The sequence below is a fragment of the Bos indicus genome, chromosome 5 (assembly GCF_029378745.1).
Source record: "Bos indicus isolate NIAB-ARS_2022 breed Sahiwal x Tharparkar chromosome 5, NIAB-ARS_B.indTharparkar_mat_pri_1.0, whole genome shotgun sequence".
NCBI classification, from domain to species: Eukaryota; Metazoa; Chordata; class Mammalia; order Artiodactyla; family Bovidae; genus Bos; species Bos indicus.
In genome coordinates this window covers 12,138,797-12,152,912 of record NC_091764.1, presented here as the reverse complement: position 1 = coordinate 12,152,912, position 14,116 = coordinate 12,138,797, and the positions used below count along the sequence as shown (strand labels likewise).

The 14,116-nt window shown below is 35.8% G+C and overlaps 1 protein-coding gene and 1 long non-coding RNA gene across 5 annotated transcripts in view; one reads left to right on the top strand and one right to left on the bottom strand.

Annotated features, from left to right (window-relative positions):
• The first annotated feature begins 1,936 nt into the window (after positions 1-1,936).
• Positions 1,937-14,116, top strand: part of LOC139183058 (uncharacterized) — a 69,486-nt gene continuing 57,306 nt past the window's right edge. The window contains exon 1 of the long non-coding RNA XR_011566515.1: positions 1,937-2,008. This is a non-coding gene — a long non-coding RNA (uncharacterized lncRNA). The remainder of the gene's footprint in view (positions 2,009-14,116) is intronic.
• The window catches only part of METTL25 (methyltransferase like 25), a 118,638-nt gene continuing 108,948 nt past the window's right edge, over positions 4,427-14,116 (bottom strand). For 2 of the 4 annotated variants that reach the window (XM_019960310.2, XM_070788882.1), the window contains exon 13: positions 10,430-11,818. The gene's annotated coding sequence lies outside the window, so the exon portion shown is untranslated. Of the gene's footprint in view, positions 5,315-10,429; positions 11,819-14,116 lie in introns of those variants that run through there. The other 2 variants (XM_070788881.1, XM_070788880.1) reach the window with 2 other exon arrangements.

Sequence of the window (14,116 nt, the reverse complement as noted above, 5' to 3'; positions counted from 1 at the left end):
TTCTTCATTATCTTCTTATGCTTTTTGTACTGAGTGATCTCATCCATGTTCTGGCTTTAATTTCCATCTGTCTCTTGATAACTTCAAAATTCGCATCCAGGCTCCCCCTTTGTTCTACAAACCCTTTTGAACCATTGTTTCTTTCATATTACTTGAATTTCTCAAAAGCATCCTACACGCAACATATCTGAAATAGAATTTGTTTTCTCCCTGATACTGCTCTTCAGTGCACTTTAGCACCAACTTCCACCAAGACAATTTAGAAACTTTTATAGCCCATCAACTGAGAGGACTAGGAAGAAAACTGCCATCCAAGTTAGATTTATCTCGCTTACTAAAGCCAGCAGAGAAGCACTCCAGGAGAATTGTGGGTTGTCTCAGTAAGAGAAGAGTTTTTAGGAGCTTCTTACAGGATTTGGGCTTGTAGTGCAAGGTGGTAGTGAGGATTTAAAAACACAAGGTATACAGTTTTGAAATGGAGGTTGTAAAAAAGCTAGGGACATTCAACGACTGTTCTTAGTCAGGAGAATTAAAGTGGGCTGAAAGTAGTCACTGTTACAAAGTAGCAATAACATATTAGTCAGAAGAGAGATGTTGAGAATGTTCTAGGCTGTCTTGTTCCAGACATGTCATGGAGTGGCTTTCTCTAAATATTGTCCATAATTGTCATTTGATTTTTAGCACTTCGCAGGTTTAGTTATTTTTGGAAAAAATGACTTGAACTTTCAGGTTTAATTTTCCAATATAAAAAAAATAAAGAAAATATCTATTATTATTTTGGGCATAAAGTTCAAGATCACTTTACACTTTACTTATGATTTTGAAAGTGTTAAAGTGTTAGTTGCTCAGTTGTGTCTGACTCTTTGCAACCCTATGGACTGAAACTCATCAGATTTCTCTGTCCAGGCAAGAATACTAGAGTGGGTTGCTATTCCCTTCTCCAGGGGATCTTCCTGACCCAGGGATTGAATCTGGTTCTCCTACACCACAGGCAGATTCTTTACCATCTGAGCCCTTTCCTTTTAATAATGAAACTTTTTTTAGGTGTCTAAGAAAACAAAACAAAACAAATATTTTTCTGGCCATTTGCAAAAGCTGTTCTGTCTGATTGGTAGATTATGAGACCTACCCTTTAGAGGTAGGACAACCAAGAAAGAATCAAATTACTTGAGGTTTTTAGGGTTATGCACTCACCAATATCTTGATTTTCTCAAGAGGAAGCTGAAAAAATTAAGAAGACCAACACAGAAGCCCCTTAAACAAGCAAGAGGTGAGACATTACCTGTAATGGTTAAGTACTTGGACCCTGAAGCCAGATGCCTGGATTTGAACCTTGGTTTTACCATTCTCATGCTTCCTCTTACTTGGAGCAAGTTGCTTGACCTCTCTTTATTTCAATTTTCCCTCCAGTAAAGCAACAGAAATAATATAGTCCCTTCCTCTTAGGATTGTTATAAGGATTAACTAAGTTAATAAATATAAAATGCTTAGAACAGCACCAAGCACAGAGTAGGCACTCAATAAATATTTAGTTGGCATTATTATTATAATCCATCATGTCATTTGGAGTTTAAAAAACCTTTTAAAATTTGAGTAGTTGCCAAGGACACTCTGTTTAATGGTATGTATGTGTATAAGAGAAACATAAAGTTGGAGTCACCTCTAAAATTTTTAAAACAGATCTGGCCATTCAAGAAGACTCCTTCAGAGAGAGCTCTCAGATGCCAGCACACTTGAGAATAGTGAATCTGGAATTATGTTAACATATTGGAGCCTTCCATGGAGACTGCGATGGTGAAAGAGCAATTTGAATAGTAGACTTTCAGAACTGTCAAAGAAATTGATGATGTATCCCTGCTTGCCAGGAAGGGGCTTATGCAACACCTTTGGACTGCATATAAGAGGAACTATTGTGTGGGGGGGCAGATTTCATGAAATCTGTAACTGAAGTGGCTCCTTCTTCTCTTCCTGTCAAATTGGCCATTTCGACATCTATTAACTAATACATGTAAGTGGGGTAAATTCTTTTTTTTTTTTATTATGACATCTGTTTAAATTGGCCTTCTCTGTCTGTTCATAATTCCAGTTAAACTATATGCTTTTAGCATTTACTAGACGAGGTGGATACTTTGGGCGGAGAAAAACAGGATTTGCAGGAAAGAATAAATTGTAGGTTATTTTTTTAAATAATCAAATAAGGGACATAGAAAAGCTCTTTGTATTTGGTGACTGGTCATTTGTGCATTTTTGGAGGGTATATTTGAGTTTAATTTATTGGCCCACTTATGCAGGCTTCAGTTATCTGAATTGGTTTCTGTCTGGTCACTAGTATATTGCTTGCCTATGTTTCCTTGTATTTTATGTATAAATATGGAGGCAGGATCCTATTCAGGGTTTGCAATTTTATTGTTACGAAATGGTTGTGGATTCTATGTTTAACTATCAATGATTTCCCAAGCTGGCAATTTTTATGAAAAGAATTAAATCCAAATGTCCCATATATTTGTTTAAAAAAGGGAACTTCGTCCCTGGCTCAAGAAAAAGCAGAGTTCCTAAATAGTTAATGTATACAATGCATTTAATAGCATTATTAACCTTAAATTAGCAATTTTCCTTCTGAGAATATATTCATAGAAAGTAAATGACTGAAGAAAAGAATAATGTCATGTGTTCAAAGGCATTTGCAGTAGTCTTAGGCACAATAGCAAGAGGTTGGCTTGAAGTCTAATAATAAAATAATGGATAAATAGAGTAAATGTCATTAGGATGGGCTCAGGTCATTAAAAATAATCATGATGAAGGCAGTGTAGAATCATGGGGAAACATTTGTTACATAATGTTAAGTAAAAGAGGCAGAATATAAATGGCATGTTGACTGTTAAGGCAAATGTAAACAATAAAAACATTTAAAGTGAATAAAAATAACTACTTGGTGGTGAGAATATAAGTAATTTAATTATATTTTCTTCATTTTTTTTTTTAACAAAAAGAAAGTAAAAAGTTCTAAATGGCATGACCATATTATTTGAGAGCCAAATTCTTCATTCATTTCTCATGGATTTGTACAAATGATAGCTTGTATGTTAGAGCAATTTGAGGTTTAGCCCAGGAACCTGATTTGTTTGCCTCAAAAGACTCACTGTATCTTGACTTTTTAAATAAATTCTGTGCAAATTCCAATGCCTACTGGCTTGCTAATTTTATTTCTATGAAAAGATCACATGGGTGAAAGATACCATAATCAGAGATAAACAGGAAAAGCACAGTATACAATGTGGAGAGTCTATCGAAAGATATGAAGGCCTTCTGAAGAGTTGTTCCTAAGCTCTATGTATATAAGTTAGAGTTTTATGGTAGATATACAGATAACACAGAACATTTTCACATTCTTAAATTTTACTTTCAAATTAAATCTTTGACATTAAAAAGACAGCCATAGTCAGTTGAAAAATGGCTGCAAAATACTCCACAATTCAATCCCCAAATTTATTAACAAGTCTTGTTGGGATAATGTCTGTTAAAAGTCAGCTGCACTCAGAAGGGATTTGTGAAATTCTGGTCTCCTTTGTATTCAGTCTTTGGTAGGGAGCTCTAACCTTCTTAGATACAGACCTCTTGTGCATGAGTCAAGATGTGGTCCACTTAGGGCAGATCTGTGAGTGAGTCCCCTGGGGATCTGCACGCTCCCTAACCTTGAAATGCAGCAGACACTATGGGGCCTGGCTATGTCTTGTGTGTTCTTGGGCATAAAAGTATCTCAGAGGAGCCTTAAAGAATGTATCTTCTCAAATGTTAAGCACTTCAGGATCTCCTTAAAAATACCAATTCTGATTGAATAGGTTTAGGGTAGGGACTCAGATTCTGCATTTTTAACAAGTTCCCAGGTGACACTGATGCTGGTGGTCTGCAGAGTCCATTTCTGAGTAATAGGACTCTTAAGCTCAGCTTATTTCAAGAAAAAAAAAAAAAATGTGATGCAGGGAATTGCCGGCTTAGTCTTTGCTTCCCATATTATTTCTATGGCTGGAAGCTAATCTTTGGACATGTAAGCATGCCATTCACATGGACTTCAATGTAAGAAGTGTTATATATTGGAATATTTTCTTACAATTTTAATATATCACTCTGATGTCCAGAAAGATCAGTATTGGTAACCAAGAAATACACTCTTTAACACACATGTTGAAGTTTTAAGCATTGCTATATGCCCACAAGCTGTTTGGAATGCTGCTGCTCTAACATTATGCTATGCAGTCAGTCATCTATTTGGTTAGCTGTTTTTGAAATTTTCTTTGGGATTTTCAAATTTCATGTACAGGCCTCTTTATAAAACCCCCACTCTAATTCTTTTGGGGTGGCCCTTGTATACACAATATGTAAAATGTCAAAGTAGTTGGTATTAAATAATTAGCAATTACTTTAGGTCTATTTTTAGTAAATATCTTGAGATTTATTTTTAAATTAAATTAATACCATGGGCAGGAAGTTTCTTGATATTCATTGATCTTCCTAGGCAAGTTAAAACTAACCACTATCATTGGTGTTCAATTCTTTCAAAAGTGGCCTTGGCTATAAGTTTTAACTTTAAATTGCAAAGTTCTGATTTTAACTTTCATATACTTATGAGATAATAAAAGTTAAGTATGAATCTATTATACAAAGTAGTAAAAACAAAATACATTATTTGGAATGTCAATGGGATTGTTATCATTGAATCTTTTTTTTTTAAACCAACTAACAGCTGAAAGATCTCTTAAATGTGTTAAGAATATATTTCTATGGGAAATTTACATGGTGATTTGTTTACTTTTGAATATATGGTAGTATATATCTTAATTCTTTGGCTCACCAAAGTCTGGAGACCACAAAGCTAGACAAAAGGAAAGAACAAAAAGGAAGTTTGTAAGTAGATATAAACCACTGAAATCATTGTGCTTTTAAGATAACAGTTAAGTCCCTAGAGTGAAAGAAGAATGGCTGAACTATTCTTTTTTTTTTTTTTTTTTAATTTTATTTTTTAACTTTACAATAAGTATTACTGCTTGCACCTTAGGCATAGACTACTGCTTGATACTAACAATCTGTATCCCCAATGCACACCGAATTAGTTTATTGCTCTGAGAATTGAGGTTAAGTGTCAAAACATCCAGTTATAGATGTTCAATAAAGTTTTACTTCCCAGATGGCTCAGTGGTAAAGAATCTGTCAGTGCAGGAGACGGAGGTTCAATCCCTGGGTCGGGAAGATCGTCTAGAGAAGCAAACGGCAACCTGCTCCAGTATTATTGCTTGGAAAATCCCTCGGACAAAGGAGCCTGGTGGGCGACAGTCCATGGGGCCACAAGAGAGTTAATTTTTTTTAAGACTTATTAACTAAACAACAACAAAGTTTTGTTGAACTTATACATATCTTACTTGATCAGAGACACAGATACACTGTTTTTGGAAAAATTAGATTTGATTGTTTGTTTTATTTTTCCAAGATGGCATTTCTATTTTAGCCTCCACAAACTGCTATCCTTTCCTTCTCATGCATTTGCATCTTGTAGACAGTTTAGAATCTAAAAATCAGGATGTAAATGTATACTTGATGTAATTCCACTAGGCTACTATGACCTTCAGAAGCTCTGTAACATGGTTTCATTTCCTTAACTAAACAAAACTCCAAGAGATATAAAGTTTTAATTTCCATAATAATAGACCAGTAAGGAGATTTTGGTTGAATTTACTATTGTTTCATTAATCTTAAAGGTAGGAGGTATGCTATTAAGAGCCGCAATTTTAATGAAATCCTTTCTTCTCTGAGCATCTGCAACCAATTTATTAGAATGAAAACACATTACCAGTAATATCATTAACAAAAGTGGATATTAAAACTGTGCTAGAGATCTAAAACATGAAGCATATTTAAAAAATTCAAATTTGTTTATTTTCAAGAGCAATAACTATTTGCTGTTAATAAGAGAAAAGTTATCCAAGAAAAGCATTTACCTTGCAAAAGTTTTCAGTTCTTACACTGTAAATGTCGACCCTCAAAACTACTAAATATCATTCCTCAGGACAGTACAACCTGCTGTGAAGGAATGACTTCCCAAACGTATAAGCTGGTAACGTGAATGTAAATGTGGAGCCTTGATAGACATTGTTTATATACTAGAAAGATGGCCAACATCCTATACGTTAAAAATGAACCCTCTTTGGCCTTCAATTTTAGTTTCTGTCTTTTTGAATTAAAGTGGAAATACAGCACTAACATTTTTTTCTTTATGATTTAAAAATCTGTCCCTTATGCATTTATTCACAGAGGTTTACCTGCACAGTTATATTGTCTACTAAAATTGGAAATGGTCTGAAGTCACCAGAGCACCAGAGATGTCTGTTGTTATAATCAAATGGATCTGGAACTGTTTTATCTTTCCCTTGAAACACATTATTGGAGTATATTTTGCTCAATGCAAAACCACCATCAACTCTTTTTCTTGAAAGAGTTGTAGCAGTATTAGAAGACTGGATTCTTTCCTGAGAAGCAGTTCACTCAGAATACGTGTGCATTTAGTTCAAACTGATCAGCTGATGCACACCAAATCCCATGCTGACTAAATGGAAAGCAATGTGTTGAATTTTAGGTTGGAACTTGCACACTTTCTCTGATTTTCTAAAATCCAACATGTTCAATCATAACTGTCTGAGTAGAAGTTAAAAGCTTTTCCTCCCATTAGGTTTAAATACATGCTACTTTCTTCTGTGCTGAAATGTGTTAACTTTCTTATTCTGGATTGTGCATTGGAAAATTCTAATAAAAACAGTACAATTTAAAAAAAAAGGTCTTTCATTGACAGAACACCTGCAAACTTAACGAGGCAATCCACTGAGATAAATACATCAACTAATAAATTCCCATGCATGTAGCCAGTAGTATCACTGGCCAAGCACAAATCATCAGGGAGGTTTGGAGACTTTCAGTTCCTTTGGTCACAGGTTAACCAGAGCACATATTTCACACAGCAGAGTATTTCTTAAACAGTCCTTTCCTCCATGAAAACAAACCATTCTACTGACCACATTTAAAAACAACCTCAAGGAAACTACAGCTAAGAGGAAGAATGGGACAGAAGTCGGCAGTCTAGGACACAGTTCATGGTAAAGCATTGTGTGTTTATGTGGACACTTTCTTTGTCTCCTCCGGGATGTCATTATCTAACTCTTCACTCTTCCATATGCCTCACATATGTTTCAATGACTAGATTATAAACTCCTGAATTTAGGAACTATTAATAGCTTTGAAATCTTTCTCCTCAACCTTTACTTGTAAACCAACAAGACAGTGGGTAACAATTATATTTAACATCCACAAAGTACTTTTGTTGAGATATAGGGAATTAATAGAGGATTAACTGCAGATTCAATATAACAGTTATATGATTATTCATGTTTTATTTTTCTTCTTGAGGCAGTTTTGGCATATTGCATTTCTTTGAGAAAAATTTTCCATTTTATATAAATGTTCAAAGGTACTGGCATAAAGCAGTTCATATTATTCTTACTACCTTTTTAATTTCTCTAAGATCTATAGTGATGTCCCCTTTTATATTCCTATGTTTTATTATTTTTTTAAATGTCTACTCTTGCCAGAGTTGTGACAGTTTTTTTTTAAATCTAAAAACCAACTTTGGAGGTGTTAATTATCTCTCTGTGTATTTTCCTTCCACTAATCTTTTGATTTTTGGTCTTTTATTTTCTAATATGTATTCACAACTGATGTTTCCTTATATCATGGTTTAACTTATCTCATAAATTTTGATGTGTAATTTGTAATAAAAGTTACAATTATGTGTAATCAAAAATTGTAATTTTTTCATTATTATTCAAGATATTTTCTCATTTCCACTTTCTTCTTTAACTCCAAAGTTATTTAAAGGTATACTTCTTAAATTTAAAGCATACAGGAGGACTTCCCTTGTAGCATAGCGTTTAAGAATCTGCCTGCTAATGGAGGGGACACGGGGTTGATCCCTCTTTCTGGAAGATTTTACCTGCTGTGGAGCAACTAAGTCCATGAGCCACAGCTGCTGGAGCCAGTGAGCTCTAGGGCCCACGAACTGCAAGTACCGAGCCTGCGCACCTAAAGCCTGTGCTTCACAACACGAGAAGCCGCCGCAGTGAGAAGCCCCACGCACTGCAACTGGAGAGCAGCTCCCACATGCCATAACGAGAGAAAGCCCACGCAAAGCAACGAAGACCAGATGCGGCCAAAAAATAAAATGAATTAATTAAAAAGTAAAGCATATGGAACTATCAAAATATCAGTGGCATTTGTCACAGAACTAGAAAATATAATTGTAAAATTTGTATGAAAAAACAAAAATCCCTGAATAGCCAAAAGAGTCCTGAGAAAGAACAACAAAGTTGGAGGCATCATCCTTCCTAATTCCAAATATTACAAAGGTACGGTAATCAAAACAATATGGTACTGGCACAAAAACCAACACATAGCTCAATGGAATAGAAGAGCATCCAGAAGTGAACCCACACTTAAATGGATAATTGATCTTCAACAAAGGAGGCAAGAATGTACAATGAGGAAAAGACAGACTCTTCAATAAATGGTGTTGGGAAAATTGGACAGTTACATGCAAAAGAATTCAAGTGGACTACTTTCTCAAACCATGTACAAAAATAAATTCAAAATAGATGAAAAACTTAAATGTAAGACCTGTAGCCATAAAAATTCTAGAAGAAAACAAAGGAAGAAAGCTCTTTAACACTGATCTTAGTAGTATTTCTTAGATGTGTCTCCTTAGGTAAAGGAAACAAAAATAAATGAATGGCACTACATCAAATGGAAAGGCTTTTTCAGAGCAAAGGAAACTTCCAACAAAATGGAAAGTTCACCTACTGAATGGGAAAGGATATCTGCATATGATATATCCAATAAGGGGTTAATATTGAAAAATATACAAAGAACTCATATAACAACATCAAAACCCTTCCCAAACAACCCAATCAAAAGTGGGGAGAGCATCTGAATAGACGTTTTTCCAAAGAAGATATACAGATAGTCAAAAGGAACATGAAAAGATGATGATCAATATCACCAGAGAAATGCAAAGAAAAACCACAATGAGATACTACCTCACACCTGTCTGAAATGACTATCATTAAAAAGAACACAAATAACAAATGTTGGTGAGGATGTAGTGAAGGGGAACTCTTGTGCACTTTGTGGGGATATAAACTGCTGCAGCCACTATGGAAAACAGATGAATGTTCCTTAAGCAATTAAAAATGCAACTTCCATACGATACAGCAATTCCACTCTTGGGTAGTTATTTGAAGAAAACAAAAACACTAATTTAAAAAGATATATACACCCCTGTGTTCACTGCAGCATTACTGCCAATAGCCAAGATATGAAAGCAACCTAAATGCTTGTCAATGCTGCTGCTGCTAAGTCATGTCAGTCATGTCCGACTCTGTGTGACCCCATAGATGGCAGCCCACCAGGCTCCCCCATCCTTGGGATTCTCCAGGCAAGAACACTGGAGTGGGTTGCCATTTCCTTCTCCAATGCATGAAAGTGAAAAGTGAAAGTGAAGTCGTTCAGTCGTGTCTGACTCTTTGTGACCCCATGGACTACAGCCTACCAGGCTCCTCTGTCCATGGGATTTTCCAGGCAAGAGTACTGGAGTGGGGTGCCATTGCCTTCTCCGAAGTGCTTGTCAGTAGATGGATGGAAACAGAAGATGTGACACACACACACGCGCACGCATGCACACACACAGGAATATTACTTAGCTAAAAAAGGAATGACATTTTTGCCATTTGCAACAACATGGATAGACTTGGCAGGTATTATGCTAGATGAAATAAGTCAGACAGAGTAAGACAAATGCTGAACGATTTCACTTATATTTGGAGTCTAAATATCAAAACAAATGAACAAACATAACTAAATAGAAATAGACTCATAGCTACAGACAACAAACAGATGATTGCCAGAGGAGAGCAGGTTAGGGAGGGGAGGATAGGTGAAGAAGTAGAAAATTCCAATTGCAAAACAAATGAGTCACGGTTATGAAACGTACAGTGTGGGGTGGGGAGGTGGGATGAACTGGGAATTTGGGGTTAGTAGATGCAAATGATTGTACGTAGAATGGATAAACCATAAGGTCCTAGTGTATAGCACAGGGAACTATATTCAATATCCTGTGATAAACCACAAATGGAAAAGAATATAAAAAAGAATGCATGTGTGTATGGGCTTCCCAGATGGTGCTAGTGGTAAAGAACCCACCTGCCAATTCAGCAGATGGGGTTTGATCCCTGGGTTGGGAAGATCCCCTGGAGCAGGAAATGGCAAGCTGCTCCAGTATTCTGCCTGGAAAATACCATGGACAGAAGAGCCTGCTGGGCTCCAGTCCATGGGGCTGCAAAGACTGGGACATGACTGAGCACCTACACCACCACCATCCATATTTTATATATATATATATGAAGTGAAGTGAAAGTCGCTCAGTTGTGTCTGACTCTTTGCGAACCCATGGATTGTACAGTCCATGGAATTCTCCAGGCCAGAATACTGGAGTGGGTAGCCTTTCCCTTCTCCAGGGGATCCTCCCAACACAGGGATCGAACCCAGGTCTCTTGCATTGCAAGTGGATTCTTTACCAGCTGAGCCACCAGGGAAGCCCATGTAAGTGTGTGTATGCATATTCATATATGACATATATATTACAATCACTTTGCTCTACAGTAAAAATTAATACAACATTGTAAATCAACTATACTTCAAATTAAATTTAAAAAATAACTATGTAATATCTTTGAATGATGACAGATTGTAACTGGAGTTATTGTGATGATCATCTTGACGGGTACAGAAATATCAAATCACTATGCTGTGTGACAGGTACTGACATAGTGTTAACTGGAGATAAATTACACTTTAAAAGCAAACAACTCATAGAAAAAGAGAGCAGATTTGTGGTTACAAGGGAAGGCAGGGGGAACTGGGTGAAGGCAGTCAAAAGGTACAAATTCTTAGTTATAAGATAAGTAAGTATTGTACTAGGGAATATAGTACACAACTTAAATACAATTAACATTGCTGCATGTTATATATGAAAGTTTTTTTTTTTTTTAATTAATTTTATTTTATTTTTAAACCATACATAATTGTATTAGTTTTGCCAAATATCAAAATGAATCCACCACAGGTATACATATATGAAAGTTTTTAAGAGAGTAAATCCTGAGAGATTTTATCACAAAGAAAACATTTTTTTCTATTTCCTTAATTTTGTGTCTATATGAAATGGCAGATGTTCACTAAATAATGTGGTAAACATTTCATGAATTTAAGGAAAATCATTATGCTGTATACCTTAAACAGTACTGGATATCAACTATATCTCAATAAAATTGGAAGGAAAAAATGAAGCATATAGAAATATTATATATATAAACATAAGTATGTACATATATATATACACACACACACACATATATGTTGGTGATGCTATCTAACCATCTCCTCCTCTCCTGACACCTCCTCCTTTTGCTTTCAATCTTTCCCAGCATCAAGGTCTTTTCCAATGAGATGGCTCTTCCCATCAGGTGGCCAAAGTACTGGAGCTTCAGTTTCAGCATCAGTCCTTCCAATGAATATTCAGGGTTAACTTCCTTTAGGATTGACTGGTTTGATCTCCTTGCAGTCCAAGGGACTCTCAAGAGTCTTCTCCAGCAACACAATGCAAAAGCATCAATTCTTTGGTGTTCAGCTTTCTTTTTGGTCCAACTCTCACATTCGGACATGACTACTGGAAAAACAATAGCTTGGATTATATGGATCTTTGTTGGCAAAGTGATGTCACTGCTTTTTAATATACTGTCTAGGTTTGTCATAGCTTTCCTACCAACGAGCAAGCATCTTTTAATTTGTGGCTGCAGTTGCCTGCAGAGATTTTAGAGCCCAAGAAAATAAAATGTGTCACTGATTCCACTTTTTCCTCTTCTATTTGCCATGAAGTGATGAGATCAGATTGGCACAGCAGAAAAATACAGACAATACTTTATAACAACTATAAATAGAGTATAACATCTAAAAATTATTAATCACTATGTTGTATACCTGTAGCATATAATATATAAACCAACTATACTTCAATTAAAAACAAATAAAAAGTATTTAAAAATATGTTCAATTTAGCTCTTAGCCACCTTGGAAAAAATGAAACCACATGACTCATGCAAAGACTTTGGAATAACTATGCATGTTAAAGAGGGTAACAATAATTATCATTATTATGTACAGCAGCAAGAAACACAAATTAAAGAACAATCAGATTTATGTGGTATAGAAAGCCTTTTGTATAACTCTAGGCATTTATACCTATAGATACAATCACTGTTTTTTCCCTAAAAACACTTTTTTCCCCTACAAAAATTACTGTTATAAAGACAGTTAAGCTTCCATTTGTCTCCCTCTAGGACATTTAAAAACCACAACTATTGCTTTTATATTATGCATTATGTGCCAAGAATTAAGTACTTTACAAGGAGAACTGCAACCATCTGCACTAATCTGACAGAGCTATGGCGTCTAAGAACCTGGACCACCTGTGTCAACACGATTTATTTGTGACAAGAAAACTTTGCCCAAGGAAGATAAGACCATAAACTAATAAATAACTTCATTGTTTGTTTCAGGAAATTCCCATATGTCAATTTATCTCAGATAAACAATCTGTTCACCTTGGCAAAGAGTTAACTTATCAAGCAACAGTTTACTTATCATCAAGATATGCTTTGAGATCCTCACCCTGCTATAGATATTAACCATAAAATTTGTATCAGGTCAGGAACTTTCCCAAATCCCTGTCTGTTCTCCACCTTAAAAAAGCTACCTTAAACTACTCGAGTCCAGACTTTGAAATCCTTCAAATATCCTCCCCCGTGACTTCCCCTTCAGAGACTGTCCAGGAGGAGTTTCTTTTTACTGCATTGAATTCTAATAAACTTAATTTTGCTTGATAAACAGGGTGCCTGGAGATGGTTTGGGGGAGTTCAATGACACATACTTATTCCTTTAACCCTCATAACATACTTGGAGTAAATTCTATTTTTATATTTCTGCAGATGAGAAAATTGAAGTGCACCAAATAGTTAAGTGACTTAGGCAAGTACACAACTTAATTTACATGAATCCAAACTATGGTACTAACATTACTGATTCCCTCTTGCCCTCAAGTGTATTGATCTAAAGATGCCCTAAAGAATCCTATGCCCTGATCCTCTTAGCTATGTCCAGTGATTATAGTATTAATTACCGTAATTAGTAATTTTATTGTCTTCCTCACTGAACATTTTGAGGACAGAGACATTTTTTGTTTGTCTCCATACTGCCAGTGTCTACATATACCTGACACGTGGTAAGCATTCCATCATGTATGAATGCATGCTCAGTTGTGTCCAACTCTTTGTGATCCCATAAATTGTAGCCCGCCAAGCTCCTCTGTCCATGGGATTCTCCAGGCAAGAGTACTGGAGGGGGTTGCCATTTCCTTCTCCAGGGGATCTTCCCAACCCAGGGATCGAACCCGGGTCTCCTGCATTGCAGGAAGACGCTTTATCCTCTGAGCCACCAGGGAAACTGGAATGAATGTTATATAAATATTTGGACTTTAGAAAAAAGTTTAAAATTTTAAACAGAAGTAAAATTATGAAAGGAAAGAAAGTAGCCTGGAAAGGTTTTCTGCTCCTGAGAAAGCTACTCATATAAGAAACAACATGAGGAAAGAGAATAAAAAAGTAACCTAAAGACACACATCAATCAGATGCAAACGTGTGGACCCTGCTTAGATTCTGAACTGAACCAAATGAGGTATTAATCTGTAAAGACATTTGGAGCCAATCATGGAAATGTGAATGAGGACAAGTAATAGATTACTATGGGAAAAAAAATCCTTAACTTAGAAATATACACTGAAGTATTTAGGTAAAATAACAAGCTGCCTGAGATCTGCCTTAAAATTTTCCATGGATGGTGGGTGTGTGTGACAATTGTGTATGTATGCATGCTCATGTGTGTGCTGATGAAACAAGATTGGTAAGTGCTT